Here is an 18756-nt window from a genome sequence, read left to right on the forward strand (position 1 = left end):
TGAGGGTGAGACAGGGAGGAGATATGATCCCCGTATGAAGCCGAGAGAAGGAGGAGGCGTGAACGTGCATCCATGTATGCGGGCGAGACAGGAAGGAGCATTGGTCATGCATCCCTGCATGAGGGTGAGACAGGGAGGAGATATGATCCCCGTATGAAGCCGAGAGAAGGAGGAGGCGTGAACGTGCATCCATGTATGCGGGCGAGACGGGAAGGAGCATTGGTCATGCATCCCTTCCTGAGGGTGAGACAGGGAGGAGATAAAATCCCCGTATGAAGCCGAGAGAACGAGGAGACATGAACGTGCATCCATGTATGCGGGCGAGAAGGGAAGGAGCATTGGTCATGCATCCCTGCATGAGGGTGAGACAGGGAGGAGATAAAATCCCTGTATGAAGCCAAGAGAACGAGGCGGCATGAACATGCATCCTTGTATGCAGGTGTGACATGGAGTCATCATGAACATGCATCCCTTTATAAGGACATAACATGGAGGACGCATGAACATGAATGCCTGAATTTTATGGTGGTGGCCTTCGGGTGATTTGGCACGTGCAATTGGTGAAGAGCACTTCTCCTGCGCAAAAAAATAAATGTACTATTAGCACCCCGGAGGGAGCCTCTGCACTTCTTATAGGGAGAAAACTCTGCAATGGAAGGGGACAGGGTCAATAACAGCTGTAAACTCTCACAAGACCATCACTGCTCTCACACTTTCCTGCTCTCAGGCTGGCGGGCCATTATCGGCCCTGGCTGCCGCACCATTGCCAGGTTTGTGTAACTGTATTATTTCTAATTGGCTCCACTTTGATGACTTTCATTTGGATTCTGACTTGATTATTGAGATCTTAAATAAGTGACTGGGGATCAGGTGTCCACTTATTCTCATGGATAACATCACAACCAACCTTTAATTCAAACATGAGTCATGACATCACAGATGGAGTACAGCTTATGATAGAGGTGGAAGTCACATTGTAGCAGCCCAAGTAGCTCGTCGTGACGCAGCAACCTCGGTTCGCACGGCATTGCGGTGAGGCAATGTCACGGCAGTTGGGCAGATATTTTACAATTTCCATTAATACATTGGCAATCTCTGTGGAGGACTAAAACAATTCGATATGTCCTGTTACTGTTATGAACCTTTTGTTTCTTTAATGCTCTTTGCACACTTTTTCATCGGGTGACTGTAATGTATTTCAACCAAATCTAATTAAGAGCGCATTATGTGGTGACATTTGCAGTACATGAAACATTATAACACTGCCATTTACGTCAATAACCACTAGCTTGATTAAGACATATGTATTGCAGCAACAGTATTTCCCAGTTACAAATGGGAATAAAAACAACATCCGCGAGGGATTGAACCAACGACATTTAACTGATGTTGCCAATAGAGCGCGTTACAGAGAGCGCGAGGTCCCGCCTTTACAGTCACAAGCTCATGATAATACAGATGTTTAAATAAACAGGCATATCTGTGGACTTGTTGTCTTTCTACATTGGGACTCATAGTCTAGTCCTAGGCTATTGTAGGCACTGGCGTATCTTTTAGTGGAATGAGAGGCATTCTGTAGTCGCGTGAAAGGACCTTTCAAGTCAATCTGATCTGTATTGTCCTGTGAAAAAAAGCGTTCTTAGACACAGTGAGGAGTTTTTGGGGATAATGGGAAAATAATTTCCAACTAAATGACAGGAATTTCTTAGTCCAATCATGAGGTGTGCTAGGCGTTTTTATACTGTGGCGGAAAGAGAGAGAGTATAACAGTCATTATAAATAAAGGGCCAAGGAAGTGACAGATTATGGAAGGAACAATTTGCACATAGTTTTAGAATGTGGTCAGGAGGAGGACAATGTGCTTACACATATGAAACATTAGAAGGTAGACATTATGGAAGCACATATATTTCTTTATTTTTATTGTATTTGGGGAGAGGGGGTTAATATAGCACGTCCAATGTGGAAAAGTGCTTTCCATAGCACCTTGCAGGTGGGCGACATCTAGAGCTGTGCAGTAGCCACCCATGCCCCAGACGTCAAAGAGAACAAGAAGTTACACATGTTGGAAGTGAGGGTGAGACATTGAGGAGATATGATCCCCGTATGAAGCCGAGAGAAGGAGGAGGCGTGAACGTGCATCCATGTATGCAGGCGAGAAGGGAAGGAGCATTGGTCATGCATCCCTGCATGAGGGTGAGACAGGGAGGAGATATGATCCCCGTATGAAGCCGAGAGAAGGAGGAGGCGTGAACGTGCATCCATGTATGCGGGCGAGACAGGAAGGAGCCTTGGTCATGCATCCCTGCATGAGGGTGAGACAGGGAGGAGATATGATCCCCGTATGAAGCCGAGAGAAGGAGGAGGCGTGAACGTGCATCCATGTATGCGGGCGAGACGGGAAGGAGCATTGGTCATGCATCCCTTCCTGAGGGTGAGACAGGGAGGAGATAAAATCCCCGTATGAAGCCGAGAGAACGAGGAGACATGAACGTGCATCCATGTATGCGGGCGAGAAGGGAAGGAGCATTGGTCATGCATCCCTGCATGAGGGTGAGACAGGGGAGGAGATAAAATCCCTGTATGAAGCCAAGAGAACGAGGCGGCATGAACATGCATCCTTGTATGCAGGTGCGACATGGAGTCATCATGAACATGCATCCCTTTATAAGGACATAACATGGAGGACGCATGAACATGAATGCCTGAATTTTATGGTGGTGGCCTTCGGGTGATTTGGCACGTGCAATTGGTGAAGAGCACTTCTCCTGCGCAAAAAAATAAATGTACTATTAGCACCCCGGAGGGAGCCTCTGCACTTCTTATAGGGAGAAAACTCTGCAATGGAAGGGGACAGGGTCAATAACAGCTGTAAACTCTCACAAGACCATCACTGCTCTCACACTTTCCTGCTCTCAGGCTGGCGGGCCATTATCGGCCCTGGCTGCCGCACGATTGCCAGGTTTGTGTAACTATATTATTTCTAATTGGCTCCACTTTGATGACTTTCATTTGGATTCTGACTTGATTATTGAGATCTTAAATAAGTGACTGGGGATCAGGTGTCCACTTATTCTCATGGATAACATCACAACCAACCTTTAATTCAAACATGAGTCATGACATCACAGATGGAGTACAGCTTATGATAGAGGTGGACGTCACATTGTAGCAGCCCAAGTAGTTCGTTGTGATCGTATAGTGGTTAGTACTCTGCGTTGTGGCCGCAGCAACCTCGGTTCGAATCCGAGTCACGGCATTGCGGTGAGGCAATGTCACCGCAGTTGGGCAGATATTTTACAATTTCCATTAATACATTGGCAATCTCTGTGGAGGACTGAAACAATTCGATATGTCCTGTTACTGTTATGAACCTTTTGTTTCTTTAATGCTCTTTGCACACTTTTTCATCGGGTGACTGTAATGTATTTCAACCAAATCTAATTAAGAGCGCATTATGTGGTGACATTTGCAGTACATGAAACATTATAACACTGCCATTTACGTCAATAACCACTAGCTTGATTAAGACATATGTATTGCAGCGACAGTATTTCCCAGTTACAAATGGGAATAAAAACAACATCCGCGAGGGATTGAACCAACGACATTTAACTGATGTTGCCAATGGAGCGCGTTACAGAGAGCGCAAGGTCCCGCCTTTACAGTCACACGCTGATGATAATACAGATGTTTAAATAAACAGGCATATCTGTGGACTTGTGGTCTTTCTACATTGGGACTCATAGTCTAGTCCTAGGCTATTGTAGGCACTGGCGTATCTTTTAGTGGAATGAGAGGCATTCTGTAGTCGCGTGAAAGGACCTTTCAAGTCAATCTGATCTGTATTGTCCTGTGAAAAAAAGCGTTCTTAGACACAGTGAGGAGTTTTTGGGGATAATGGGAAAATCATTTACAACTAAATGACAGGAATTTCTTAGTCCAATCATGAGGTGTGCTAGGCTTTTTTGTACTGTGGCGGAAAGAGAGAGAGTATAACAGTCATTATAAATAAAGGGCCAAGGAAGTGACAGTTTATGGAAGGAACAATTTGCACATAGTTTTAGAATGTGGTCAGGAGGAGGACAATGTGCTTACACATATGAAACATTAGAAGGTAGACATTATGGAAGCACATATATTTCTTTATTTTTATTGTATTTGGGGAGAGGGGGTTAATATAGCACGTCCAATGTGGAAAAGTGCTTTTCATAGCACCTTGCAGGAGGGCGACATCTAGAGCTGTGCAGTAGCCACCCATGCCCCAGACGTCAAAGAGAACAAGAAGTTACACATGTTGGAAGTGAGGGCGAGACATTGAGGAGATATGATCCCCGTATGAAGCCGAGAGAAGGAGGAGGCGTGAACGTGCATCCATGTATGCAGGCGAGAAGGGAAGGAGCATTGGTCATGCATCCCTGCATGACGGTGAGACAGGGAGGAGATATGATCCCCGTATGAAGCCGAGAGAAGGAGGAGGCGTGAACGTGCATCCCTGTATGCGGGCGAGACAGGAAGGAGCATTGGTCATGCATCCCTGCATGAGGGTGAGACAGGGAGGAGATATGATCCCCGTATGAAGCCGAGAGAAGGAGGAGGCGTGAACGTGCATCCATGTATGCAGGCGAGAAGGGAAGGAGCATTGGTCATGCATCCCTGCATGAGGGTGAGACAGGGAGGAGATATGATCCCCGTATGAAGCCGAGAGAAGGAGGAGGCGTGAACGTGCATCCATGTATGCGGGCGAGACGGGAAGGAGCATTGATCATGCATCCCTTCCTGAGGGTGAGACAGGGAGGAGATAAAATCCCTGTATGAAGCCGAGAGAACGAGGAGACATGAACGTGCATCCATATATGCGGGCGAGAAGTGAAGGAGCATTGGTCATGCATCCCTGCATGAGGGTGAGACAGGGAGGAGATAAAATCCCTGTATGAAGCCAAGAGAATGAGGCGGCATGAACATGCATCCTTGTATGCAGGTGTGACATGGAGTCATCATGAACATGCATCCCTTTATAAGGACATAACATGGAGGACCATGAACATGAATGCCTGAATTTTATGGTGGTGGCCTTCGGGTGATTTGGCACGTGCAATTGGTGAAGAGCACTTCTCCTGCGCCAAAAAATAAATTTACTATTAGCACCCCGGAGGGAGCCTCTGCACTTCTTATAGGGAGAAAACTCTGCAATGGAAGGGGACAGGGTCAATAACAGCTGTAAACTCTCACAAGACCATCACTGCTCTCACACTTTCCTGCTCTCAGGCTTGCGGGCCATTATCGGCCCTGGCTGCCGCACGATTGCCAGGTTTGTGTAACTATATTATTTCTAATTGGCTCCACTTTGATGACTTTCATTTGGATTCTGACTTGATTATTGAGATCTTAAATAAGTGACTGGGGATCAGGTGTCCACTTATTCTCCTGGATAACATCACAACCAACCTTTAATTCAAACATGAGTCATGACATCACAGATGGAGTACAGCTTATGATAGAGGTGGAACGACACATTGTAGCAGCCCAAGTAGCTCGCCGTGATCGTATAGTGGTTAGTACTCTGCGTTGTGGCCGCAGCAACCTCGGTTCGAATCCGAGTCACGGCATTGCGGTGAGGCAATGTCACGGCAGTTGGGCAGATATTTTAGAATTTCCATTAATACATTGGCAATCTCTGTGGAGGACTGAAACAATTCGATATGTCCTGTTACTGTTATGAACCTTTTGTTTCTTTAATGCTCTTTGCACACTTTTTCATCGGGTGACTGTAATGTATTTCAACCAAATCTAATTAAGAGCGCATTATGTGGTGACATTTGCAGTACATGAAACATTATAACACTGCCATTTACGTCAATAACCACTAGCTTGATTAAGACATATGTATTGCAGCGACAGTATTTCCCAGTTACAAATGGGAATAAAAACAACATCCGCGAGGGATTGAACCAACGACATTTAACTGATGTTGCCAATGGAGCGCGTTACAGAGAGCGCGAGGTCCCGCCTTTACAGTCACACGCTGATGATAATACAGATGTGTAAATAAACAGGCATATCTGTGGACTTGTGGTCTTTCTACATTGGGACTCATAGTCTAGTCCTAGGCTATTGTAGGCACTGGCGTATCTTTTAGTGGAATGAGAGGCATTCTGTAGTCGCGTGAAAGGACCTTTCAAGTCAATCTGATCTGTATTGTCCTGTGAAAAAAAGCGTTCTTAGACACAGTGAGGAGTTTTTGGGGATAATGGGAAAATCATTTCCAACTAAATGACAGGAATTTCTTAGTCCAATCATGAGGTGTGCTAGGCTTTTTTATACTGTGGCGGAAAGAGAGAGAGTATAACAGTCATTATAAATAAAGGGCCAAGGAAGTGACAGTTTATGGAAGGAACAATTTGCACATAGTTTTAGAATGTGGTCAGGAGGAGGACAATGTGCTTACACATATGAAACATTAGAAGGTAGACATTATGGAAGCACATATATTTCTTTATTTTTATTGTATTTGGGGAGAGGGGGTTAATATAGCACGTCCAATGTGGAAAAGTGCTTTCCATAGCACCTTGCAGGTGGGCGACATCTAGAGCTGTGCAGTAGCCACCCATGCCCCAGACGTCAAAGAGAACAAGAAGTTACACATGTTGGAAGTGAGGGTGAGACATTGAGGAGATATGATCCCCGTATGAAGCCGAGAAAAGGAGGAGGCGTGAACGTGCATCCATGTATGCAGGCGAGAAGGGAAGGAGCATTGGTCATGCATCCCTGCATGAGAGTGAGACAGGGAGGAGATATGATCCCCATATGAAGCCGAGAGAAGGAGGAGGCGTGAACGTGCATCCATGTATGCAGGCGAGAAGGGAAGGAGCATTGGTCATGCATCCCTGCATGAGGGTGAGACAGGGAGGAGATATGATCCCCGTATGAAGCCGAGAGAAGGAGGAGGCGTGAACGTGCATCCATGTATGCGGGCGAGACGGGAAGGAGCATTGATCATGCATCCCTTCCTGAGGGTGAGACAGGGAGGAGATAAAATCCCTGTATGAAGCCGAGAGAACGAGGAGACATGAACGTGCATCCATGTATGCGGGCGAGAAGGGAAGGAGCATTGGTCATGCATCCCTGCATGAGGGTGAGACAGGGAGGAGATAAAATCCCTGTATGAAGCCAAGAGAATGAGGCGGCATGAACATGCATCCTTGTATGCAGGTGTGACATGGAGTCATCATGAACATGCATCCCTTTATAAGGACATAACATGGAGGACGCATGAACATGAATGCCTGAATTTTATGGTGGTGGCCTTCGGGTGATTTGGCACGTGCAATTGGTGAAGAGCACTTCTCCTGCGCAAAAAAATAAATTTACTATTAGCACCCCGGAGGGAGCCTCTGCACTTCTTATAGGGAGAAAACTCTGCAATGGAAGGGGACAGGGTCAATAACAGCTGTAAACTCTCACAAGACCATCACTGCTCTCACACTTTCCTGCTCTCAGGCTGGCGGGCCATTATCGGCCCTGGCTGCCGCACCATTGCCAGGTTTGTGTAACTATATTATTTCTAATTGGCTCCACTTTGATGACTTTCATTTGGATTCTGACTTGATTATTGAGATCTTAAATAAGTGACTGGGGATCAGGTGTCCACTTATTCTCCTGGATAACATCACAACCAACCTTTAATTCAAACATGAGTCATGACATCACAGATGGAGTACAGCTTATGATAGAGGTGGAACGACACATTGCAGCAGCCCAAGTAGCTCGCCGTGATCGTATAGTGGTTAGTACTCTGCGTTGTGGCCGCAGCAACCTCGGTTCGAATCCGAGTCACGGCATTGCGGTGAGGCAATGTCACGGCAGTTGGGCAGATATTTTAGAATTTCCATTAATACATTGGCAATCTCTGTGGAGGACTGAAAATATTCGATATGTCCTGTTACTGTTATGAACCTTTTGTTTCTTTAATGCTCTTTGCACACTTTTTCATCGGGTGACTGTAATGTATTTCAACCAAATCTAATTAAGAGCGCATTATGTGGTGACATTTGCAGTACATGAAACATTATAACACTGCCATTTACGTCAATAACCACTAGCTTGATTAAGACATATGTATTGCAGCGACAGTATTTCCCAGTTACAAATGGGAATAAAAACAACATCCGCGAGGGATTGAACCAACGACATTTAACTGATGTTGCCAATGGAGCGCGTTACAGAGAGCGCGAGGTCCCGCCTTTACAGTCACACGCTGATGATAATACAGATGTTTAAATAAACAGGCATATCTGTGGACTTGTGGTCTTTCTACATTGGGACTCATAGTCTAGTCCTAGGCTATTGTAGGCACTGGCGTATCTTTTAGTGGAATGATAGGCATTCTGTAGTCGCGTGAAAGGACCTTTCAAGTCAATCTGATCTGTATTGTCCTGTGAAAAAAAGCATTCTTAGACACAGTGAGGAGTTTTTGGGGATAATGGGAAAATCATTTCCAACTAAATGACAGGAATTTCTTAGTCCAATCATGAGGTGTGCTAGGCTTTTTTATACTGTGGCGGAAAGAGAGAGAGTATAACAGTCATTATAAATAAAGGGCCAAGGAAGTGACAGTTTATGGAAGGAACAATTTGCACATAGTTTTAGAATGTGGTCAGGAGGAGGACAATGTGCTTACACATATGAAACATTAGAAGGTAGACATTATGGAAGCACATATATTTCTTTATTTTTATTGTATTTGGGGAGAGGGGGTTAATATAGCACGTCCAATGTGGAAAAGTGCTTTTCATAGCACCTTGCAGGTGGGCGACATCTAGAGCTGTGCAGTAGCCACCCATGCTCCAGACGTCAAAGAGAACAAGAAGTTACACATGTTGGAAGTGAGGGTGAGACATTGAGGAGATATGATCCCCGTATGAAGCCGAGAGAAGGAGGAGGCGTGAACGTGCATCCATGTATGCAGGCGAGAAGGGAAGGAGCATTGGTCATGCATCCCTGCATGAGGGTGAGACAGGGAGGAGATATGATCCCCGTATGAAGCCGAGAGAAGGAGGAGGCGTGAACGTGCATCCATGTATGCGGGCGAGACAGGAAGGAGCATTGGTCATGCATCCCTGCATGAGGGTGAGACAGGGAGGAGATATGATCCCCGTATGAAGCCGAGAGAAGGAGGAGGCGTGAACGTGCATCCATGTATGCGGGCGAGAAGGGAAGGAGCATTGGTCATGCATCCCTGCATGAGGGTGAGACAGGGAGGAGATAAAATCCCTGTATGAAGCCAAGAGAACGAGGCGGCATGAACATGCATCCTTGTATGCAGGTGTGACATGGAGTCATCATGAACATGCATCCCTTTATAAGGACATAACATGGAGGACGCATGAACATGAATGCCTGAATTTTATGGTGGTGGCCTTCGGGTGATTTGGCACGTGCAATTGGTGAAGAGCACTTCTCCTGCGCAAAAAAATAAATTTACTATTAGCACCCCGGAGGGAGCCTCTGCACTTCTTATAGGGAGAAAACTCTGCAATGGAAGGGGACAGGGTCAATAACAGCTGTAAACTCTCACAAGACCATCACTGCTCTCACACTTTCCTGCTCTCAGGCTGGCGGGCCATTATCGGCCCTGGCTGCCGCACCATTGCCAGGTTTGTGTAACTATATTATTTCTAATTTGCTCCACTTTGATGACTTTCATTTGGATTCTGACTTGATTATTGAGATCTTAAATAAGTGACTGGGGATCAGGTGTCCACTTATTCTCATGGATAACATCACAACCAACCTTTAATTCAAACATGAGTCATGACATCACAGATGGAGTACAGCTTATGATAGAGGTGGAACGACACATTGCAGCAGCCCAAGTAGCTCGCCGTGATCGTATAGTGGTTAGTACTCTGCGTTGTGGCCGCAGCAACCTCGGTTCGAATCCGAGTCACGGCATTGCGGTGAGGCAATGTCACGGCAGTTGGGCAGATATTTTAGAATTTCCATTAATACATTGGCAATCTCTGTGGAGGACTGAAACAATTCGATATGTCCTGTTACTGTTATGAACCTTTTGTTTCTTTAATGCTCTTTGCACACTTTTTCATCGGGTGACTGTAATGTATTTCAACCAAATCTAATTAAGAGCGCATTATGTGGTGACATTTGCAGTACATGAAACATTATAACACTGCCATTTACGTCAATAACCACTAGCTTGATTAAGACATATATATTGCAGCGACAGTATTTCCCAGTTACAAATGGGAATAAAAACAACATCCGCGAGGGATTGAACCAACGACATTTAACTGATGTTGCCAATGGAGCGCGTTACAGAGAGCGCGAGGTCCCGCCTTTACAGTCACACGCTGATGATAATACAGATGTTTAAATAAACAGGCATATCTGTGGACTTGTGGTCTTTCTACATTGGGACTCATAGTCTAGTCCTAGGCTATTGTAGGCACTGGCGTATCTTTTTGTGGAATGATAGGCATTCTGTAGTCGCGTGAAAGGACCTTTCAAGTCAATCTGATCTGTATTGTCCTGTGAAAAAAAGCGTTCTTAGACACAGTGAGGAGTTTTTGGGGATAATGGGAAAATCATTTCCAACTAAATGACAGGAATTTCTTAGTCCAATCATGAGGTGTGCTAGGCTTTTTTATACTGTGGCGGAAAGAGAGAGAGTATAACAGTCATTATAAATAAAGGGCCAAGGAAGTGACAGTTTATGGAAGGAACAATTTGCACATAGTTTTAGAATGTGGTCAGGAGGAGGACAATGTGCTTACACATATGAAACATTAGAAGGTAGACATTATGGAAGCACATATATTTCTTTATTTTTATTGTATTTGGGGAGAGGGGGTTAATATAGCACGTCCAATGTGGAAAAGTGCTTTCCATAGCACCTTGCAGGTGGGCGACATCTAGAGCTGTGCAGTAGCCACCCATGCCCCAGACGTCAAAGAGAACAAGAAGTTACACATGTTGGAAGTGAGGGTGAGACATTGAGGAGATATGATCCCCGTATGAACCCGAGAGAAGGAGGAGGCGTGAACGTGCATCCATGTATGCAGGCGAGAAGGGAAGGAGCATTGGTCATGCATCCCTGCATGAGGGTGAGACAATGAGGAGATATGATCCCCGTATGAAGCCGAGAGAAGGAGGAGGCGTGAACGTGCATCCATGTATGCGGGCGAGACAGGAAGGAGCATTGGTCATGCATCCCTGCATGAGGGTGAGACAGGGAGGAGATATGATCCCCGTATGAATCCGAGAGAAGGAGGAGGCGTGAACGTGCATCCATGTATGCAGGCGAGAAGGGAAGGAGCATTGGTCATGCATCCCTGCATGAGGGTGAGACAGGGAGGAGATATGATCCCCGTATGAAGCCGAGAGAAGGAGGAGGCGTGAACGTGCATCCATGTATGCGGGCGCGACAGGAAGGAGCATTGGTCATGCATCCCTGCATGAGGGTGAGACAGGGAGGAGATATGATCCCCGTATGAAGCCGAGAGAAGGAGGAGGCGTGAACGTGCATCCATGTATGCGGGCGAGACGGGAAGGAGCATTGGTCATGCATCCCTTCCTGAGGGTGAGACAGGGAGGAGATAAAATCCCTGTATGAAGCCGAGAGAACGAGGCGGCATGAACATGCATCCTTGTATGCAGGTGTGACATGGAGTCATCATGAACATGCATCCCTTTATAAGGACATAACATGGAGGACACATGAACATGAATGCCTGAATTTTATGGTGGTGGCCTTTGGGTGATTTGGCACGTGCAATTGGTGAAGAGCACTTCTCCTGCGCAAAAAAATAAATGTAGTATTAGCACCCCGGAGGGAGCCTCTGCACTTCTTATAGGGAGAAAACTCTGCAATGGAAGGGGACAGGGTCAATAACAGCTGTAAACGCTCACAAGACCATCACTGCTCTCACACTTTCCTGCTCTCAGGCTGGCGGGCCATTATCGGCCCTGGCTGCCGCACCATTGTCAGGTTTGTGTAACTATATTATTTCTAATTGGCTCCACTTTGATGACTTTCATTTGGATTCTGACTTGATTATTGAGATCTTAAATAAGTGACTGGGGATCAGGTGTCCACTTATTCCCATGGATAACATCACAACCAACCTTTAATTCAAACATGAGTCATGACATCACAGATGGAGTACAGCTTATGATAGAGGTGGAACGTCACATTGTAGCAGCCCAAGTAGCTCACCGTGATCGTATAGTGGTTAGTACTCTGCCGAGTCACGGCATTGCGGTGAGGCAATGTCACGGAAGTTGGGCAGATATTTTAGAATTTCCATTAATACATTGGCAATCTCTGTGGAGGACTGAAACAATTCGATATGTCCTGTTACTGTTATGAACCTTTTGTTTCTTTAATGCTCTTTGCACACTTTTTTATCGGGTGAATGTAATGTATTTCAACCAAATCTAATTAAGAGCGCATTATGTGGTGACATTTGCAGTACATGAAACATTATAACACTGCCATTTACGTCAATAACCACTAGCTTGATTAAGACATATGTATTGCAGCGACAGTATTTCCCAGTTACAAATGGGAATAAAAACAACATCCGCGAGGGATTGAACCAGCGACATTTAACTGATGTTGCCAATGGAGCGCGTTACAGAGAGCGCGAGGTCCCGCCTTTACAGTCACACGCTGATGATAATACAGATGTTTAAATAAACAGGCATATCTGTGGACTTGTGGTCTTTCTACATTGGGACTCACAGTCTAGTCCTAGGCAATTGTAGGCACTGGCGTATCTTTTAGTGGAATGAGAGGCATTCTGTAGTCGCGTGAAAGGACCTTTCAAGTCAATCTGATCTGTATTGTCCTGTGAAAAAAAGCGTTCTTAGACACAGTGAGGAGTTTTTGGGGATAATGGGAAAATAATTTCCAACTAAATGACAGGAATTTCTTAGTCCAATCATGAGGTGTGCTAGGCTTTTTTATACTGTGGCGGAAAGAGAGAGAGTATAACAGTCATTATAAATAAAGGGCCAAGGAAGTGACAGTTTATGGAAGGAACAATTTGCACATAGTTTTAGAATGTGGTCAGGAGGAGGACAATGTGCTTACACATATGAAACATTAGAAGGTAGACATTATGGAAGCACATATATTTCTTTATTTTTATTGTATTTGGGGAGAGGGGGTTAATATAGCACGTCCAATGTGGAAAAGTGCTTTCCATAGCACCTTGCAGGTGGGCGACATCTAGAGCTGTGCAGTAGCCACCCATGCCCCAGACGTTAAAGAGAACAAGAAGTTACACATGTTGGAAGTGAGGGTGAGACATTGAGGAGATATGATCCCCGTATGAAGCCGAGAAAAGGAGGAGGCGTGAACGTGCATCCATGTATGCAGGCGAGAAGGGAAGGAGCATTGGTCATGCATCCCTGCATGAGGGTGAGACAGGGAGGAGATATGATCCCCGTATGAAGCCGAGAGAAGGAGGAGGCGTGAACGTGCATTCATGTATGCAGGCGAGAAGGGAAGGAGCATTGGTCATGCATCCCTGCATGAGGGTGAGACAGGGAGGAGATATGATCCCCGTATGAAGCCGAGAGAAGGAGGAGGCGTGAACGTGCATCCATGTATGCGGGCGAGACGGGAAGGAGCATTGATCATGCATCCCTTCCTGAGGGTGAGACAGGGAGGAGATAAAATCCCTGTATGAAGCCGAGAGAACGAGGAGACATGAACGTGCATCCATGTATGCGGGCGAGAAGGGAAGGAGCATTGGTCATGCATCCCTGCATGAGGGTGAGACAGGGAGGAGATAAAATCCCTGTATGAAGCCAAGAGAATGAGGCGGCATGAACATGCATCCTTGTATGCAGGTGTGACATGGAGTCATCATGAACATGCATCCCTTTATAAGGACATAACATGGAGGACGCATGAACATGAATGCCTGAATTTTATGGTGGTGGCCTTCGGGTGATTTGGCACGTGCAATTGGTGAAGAGCACTTCTCCTGCGCAAAAAAATAAATTTACTATTAGCACCCCGGAGGGAGCCTCTGCACTTCTTATAGGGAGAAAACTCTGCAATGGAAGGGGACAGGGTCAATAACAGCTGTAAACTCTCACAAGACCATCACTGCTCTCACACTTTCCTGCTCTCAGGCTGGCGGGCCATTATCGGCCCTGGCTGCCGCACGATTGCCAGGTTTGTGTAACTATATTATTTCTAATTGGCTCCACTTTGATGACTTTCATTTGGATTCTGACTTGACTATTGAGATCTTAAATAAGTGACTGGGGATCAGGTGTCCACTTATTCTCCTGGATAACATCACAACCAACCTTTAATTCAAACATGAGTCATGACATCACAGATGGAGTACAGCTTATGATAGAGGTGGAACGACACATTGTAGCAGCCCAAGTAGCTCGCCGTGATCGTATAGTGGTTAGTACTCTGCGTTGTGGCCGCAGCAACCTTGGTTCGAATCCGAGTCACGGCATTGCGGTGAGGCAATGTCACGGCAGTTGGGCAGATATTTTAGAATTTCCATTAATACATTGGCAATCTCTGTGGAGGACTGAAACAATTCGATATGTCCTGTTACTGTTATGAACCTTTTGTTTCTTTAATGCTCTTTGCACACTTTTTCATCGGGTGACTGTAATGTATTTCAACCAAATCTAATTAAGAGCGCATTATGTGGTGACATTTGCAGTACATGAAACATTATAACACTGCCATTTACGTCAATAACCACTAGCTTGATTAAGACATATGTATTGCAGCGACAGTATTTCCCAGTTACAAATGGGAATAAAAACAACATCCGCGAGGGATTGAACCAACGACATTTAACTGATGTTGCCAATGGAGCGCGTTACAGAGAGCGCGAGGTCCCGCCTTTACAGTCACACGCTGATGATAATACAGATGTTTAAATAAACAGGCATATCTGTGGACTTGTGGTCTTTCTACATTGGGACTCATAGTCTAGTCCTAGGCTATTGTAGGCACTGGCGTATCTTTTAGTGGAATGAGAGGCATTCTGTAGTCGCGTGAAAGGACCTTTCAAGTCAATCTGATCTGTATTGTCCTGTGAAAAAGAGCGTTCTTAGACACAGTGAGGAGTTTTTGGGGATAATGGGAAAATCATTTCCAACTAAATGACAGGAATTTCTTAGTCCAATCATGAGGTGTGCTAGGCTTTTTTATACTGTGGCGGAAAGAGAGAGAGTATAACAGTCATTATAAATAAAGGGCCAAGGAAGTGACAGTTTATGGAAGGAACAATTTGCACATAGTTTTAGAATGTGGTCAGGAGGAGGACAATGTGCTTACACATATGAAACATTAGAAGGTAGACATTATGGAAGCACATATATTTCTTTATTTTTATTGTATTTGGGGAGAGGGGGTTAATATAGCACGTCCAATGTGGAAAAGTGCTTTCCATAGCACCTTGCAGGTGGGCGACATCTAGAGCTGTGCAGTAGCCACCCATGCCCCAGACGTCAAAGAGAACAAGAAGTTACACATGTTGGAAGTGAGGGTGAGACATTGAGGAGATATGATCCCCGTATGAAGCCGAGAAAAGGAGGAGGCGTGAACGTGCATCCATGTATGCAGGCGAGAAGGGAAGGAGCATTGGTCATGCATCCCTGCATGAGGGTGAGACAGGGAGGAGATATGATCCCCGTATGAAGCCGAGAGAAGGAGGAGGCGTGAACGTGCATCCATGTATGCAGGCGAGAAGGGAAGGAGCATTGGTCATGCATCCCTGCATGAGGGTGAGACAGGGAGGAGATATGATCCCCGTATGAAGCCGAGAGAAGGAGGAGGCGTGAACGTGCATCCATGTATGCGGGCGAGACGGGAAGGAGCATTGATCATGCATCCCTTCCTGAGGGTGAGACAGGGAGGAGATAAAATCCCTGTATGAAGCCGAGAGAACGAGGAGACATGAACGTGCATCCATGTATGCGGGCGAGAAGGGAAGGAGCATTGGTCATGCATCCCTGCATGAGGGTGAGACAGGGAGGAGATAAAATCCCTGTATGAAGCCAAGAGAATGAGGCGGCATGAACATGCATCCTTGTATGCAGGTGTGACATGGAGTCATCATGAACATGCATCCCTTTATAAGGACATAACATGGAGGACGCATGAACATGAATGCCTGAATTTTATGGTGGTGGCCTTCGGGTGATTTGGCACGTGCAATTGGTGAAGAGCACTTCTCCTGCGCAAAAAAAATAAATTTACTATTAGCACCCCGGAGGGAGCCTCTGCACTTCTTATAGGGAGAAAACTCTGCAATGGAAGGGGACAGGGTCAATAACAGCTGTAAACTCTCACAAGACCATCACTGCTCTCACACTTTCCTGCTCTCAGGCTGGCGGGCCATTATCGGCCCTGGCTGCCGCACGATTGCCAGGTTTGTGTAACTATATTATTTCTAATTGGCTCCACTTTGATGACTTTCATTTGGATTCTGACTTGATTATTGAGATCTTAAATAAGTGACTGGGGATCAGGTGTCCACTTATTCTCCTGGATAACATCACAACCAACCTTTAATTCAAACATGAGTCATGACATCACAGATGGAGTACAGCTTATGATAGAGGTGGAACGACACATTGTAGCAGCCCAAGTAGCTCGCCGTGATCGTATAGTGGTTAGTACTCTGCGTTGTGGCCGCAGCAACCTCGGTTCGAATCCGAGTCACGGCATTGCGGTGAGGCAATGTCACGGCAGTTGGGCAGATATTTTAGAATTTCCATTAATACATTGGCAATCTCTGTGGAGGACTGAAACAATTCGATATGTCCTGTTACTGTTATGAACCTTTTGTTTCTTTAATGCTCTTTGCACACTTTTTCATCGGGTGAATGTAATGTATTTCAACCAAATCTAATTAAGAGCGCATTATGTGGTGACATTTGCAGTACATGAAACATTATAACACTGCCATTTACGTCAATAACCACTAGCTTGATTAAGACATATGTATTGCAGCGACAGTATTTCCCAGTTACAAATGGGAATAAAAACAACATCCGCGAGGGATTGAACCAACGACATTTAACTGATGTTGCCAATGGAGCGCGTTACAGAGAGCGCAAGGTCCCGCCTTTACAGTCACACGCTGATGATAATACTGATGTTTAAATAAACAGGCATATCTGTGGACTTGTGGTCTTTCTACATTGGGACTCATAGTCTAGTCCTAGGCTATTGTAGGCACTGGCGTATCTTTTAGTGGAATGAGAGGCATTCTGTAGTCGCGTGAAAGGACCTTTCAAGTCAATCTGATCTGTATTGTCCTGTGAAAAAAAGCGTTCTTAGACACAGTGAGGAGTTTTTGGGGATAATGGGAAAATCATTTCCAACTAAATGACAGGAATTTCTTAGTCCAATCATGAGGTGTGCTAGGCTTTTTTATACTGTGGCGGAAAGAGAGAGAGTATAACAGTCATTATAAATAAAGGGCCAAGGAAGTGACAGTTTATGGAAGGAACAATTTGCACATAGTTTTAGAATGTGGTCAGGAGGAGGACAATGTGCTTACACATATGAAACATTAGAAGGTAGACATTATGGAAGCACATATATTTCTTTATTTTTATTGTATTTGGGGAGAGGGGGTTAATATAGCACGTCCAATGTGGAAAAGTGCTTTCCATAGCACCTTGCAGGTGGGCGACATCTAGAGCTGTGCAGTAGCCACCCATGCCCCAGACGTCAAAGAGAACAAGAAGTTACACATGTTGGAAGTGAGGGTGAGACATTGAGGAGATATGATCCCCGTATGAAGCCGAGAGAAGGAGGAGGCGTGAACGTGCATCCATGTATGCAGGCGAGAAGGGAAGGAGCATTGGTCATGCATCCCTGCATGAGGGTGAGACAGGGAGGAGATATGATCCCCGTATGAAGCCGAGAGAAGGAGGAGGCGTGAACGTGCATCCATGTATGCGGGCGAGACAGGAAGGAGCATTGGTCATGCATCCCTGCATGAGGGTGAGACAGGGAGGAGATATGATCCCCGTATGAAGCCGAGAGAAGGAGGAGGCGTGAACGTGCATCCATGTATGCAGGCGAGAAGGGAAGGAGCATTGGTCATGCATCCCTGCATGAGGGTGAGACAGGGAGGAGATATGATCCCCGTATGAAGCCGAGAGAAGGAGGAGGCGTGAACGTGCATCCATGTATGCGGGCGAGACAGGAAGGAGCCTTGGTCATGCATCCCTGCATGAGGGTGAGACAGGGAGGAGATATGATCCCCGTATGAAGCCGAGAGAAGGAGGAGGCGTGAACGTGCATCCATGTATGCGGGCGAGACGGGAAGGAGCATTGGTCATGCATCCCTTCCTGAGGGTGAGACAGGGAGGAGATAAAATCCCCGTATGAAGCCGAGAGAACGAGGAGACATGAACGTGCATCCATGTATGCGGGCGAGAAGGGAAGGAGCATTGGTCATGCATCCCTGCATGAGGGTGAGACAGGGGAGGAGATAAAATCCCTGTATGAAGCCAAGAGAACGAGGCGGCATGAACATGCATCCTTGTATGCAGGTGCGACATGGAGTCATCATGAACATGCATCCCTTTATAAGGACATAACATGGAGGACGCATGAACATGAATGCCTGAATTTTATGGTGGTGGCCTTCGGGTGATTTGGCACGTGCAATTGGTGAAGAGCACTTCTCCTGCGCAAAAAAATAAATGTACTATTAGCACCCCGGA

At 45.8% G+C, this 18756-nt stretch overlaps 5 non-coding genes across 5 annotated transcripts; all 5 read left to right on the forward strand.

The window, feature by feature from the left end:
• Positions 1-5537: 5537 nt before the first annotated feature.
• TRNAH-GUG (transfer RNA histidin (anticodon GUG)) lies at positions 5538-5609 on the forward strand. Its single transcript has one exon. It is a non-coding gene; the product is annotated as a tRNA-His (tRNA).
• A 2160-nt stretch (positions 5610-7769) lies between these two features.
• On the forward strand, positions 7770-7841 carry TRNAH-GUG (transfer RNA histidin (anticodon GUG)). The gene has a single exon. It is a non-coding gene; the product is annotated as a tRNA-His (tRNA).
• A 2041-nt stretch (positions 7842-9882) lies between these two features.
• Positions 9883-9954, forward strand: TRNAH-GUG (transfer RNA histidin (anticodon GUG)). The gene has a single exon. It is a non-coding gene; the product is annotated as a tRNA-His (tRNA).
• A 4481-nt stretch (positions 9955-14435) lies between these two features.
• Positions 14436-14507, forward strand: TRNAH-GUG (transfer RNA histidin (anticodon GUG)). Its single transcript has one exon. It is a non-coding gene; the product is annotated as a tRNA-His (tRNA).
• Positions 14508-16668: 2161 nt separating this feature from the next.
• Positions 16669-16740, forward strand: TRNAH-GUG (transfer RNA histidin (anticodon GUG)). Its single transcript has one exon. It is a non-coding gene; the product is annotated as a tRNA-His (tRNA).
• Positions 16741-18756: the final 2016 nt, after the last annotated feature.

This window comes from Ambystoma mexicanum (genome assembly GCF_040938575.1).
Source record: "Ambystoma mexicanum isolate Mex_15411 chromosome 12 unlocalized genomic scaffold, UKY_AmexF1_1 Mex_chr12_unloc.1, whole genome shotgun sequence".
Taxonomy (NCBI): Eukaryota; Metazoa; Chordata; class Amphibia; order Caudata; family Ambystomatidae; genus Ambystoma; species Ambystoma mexicanum.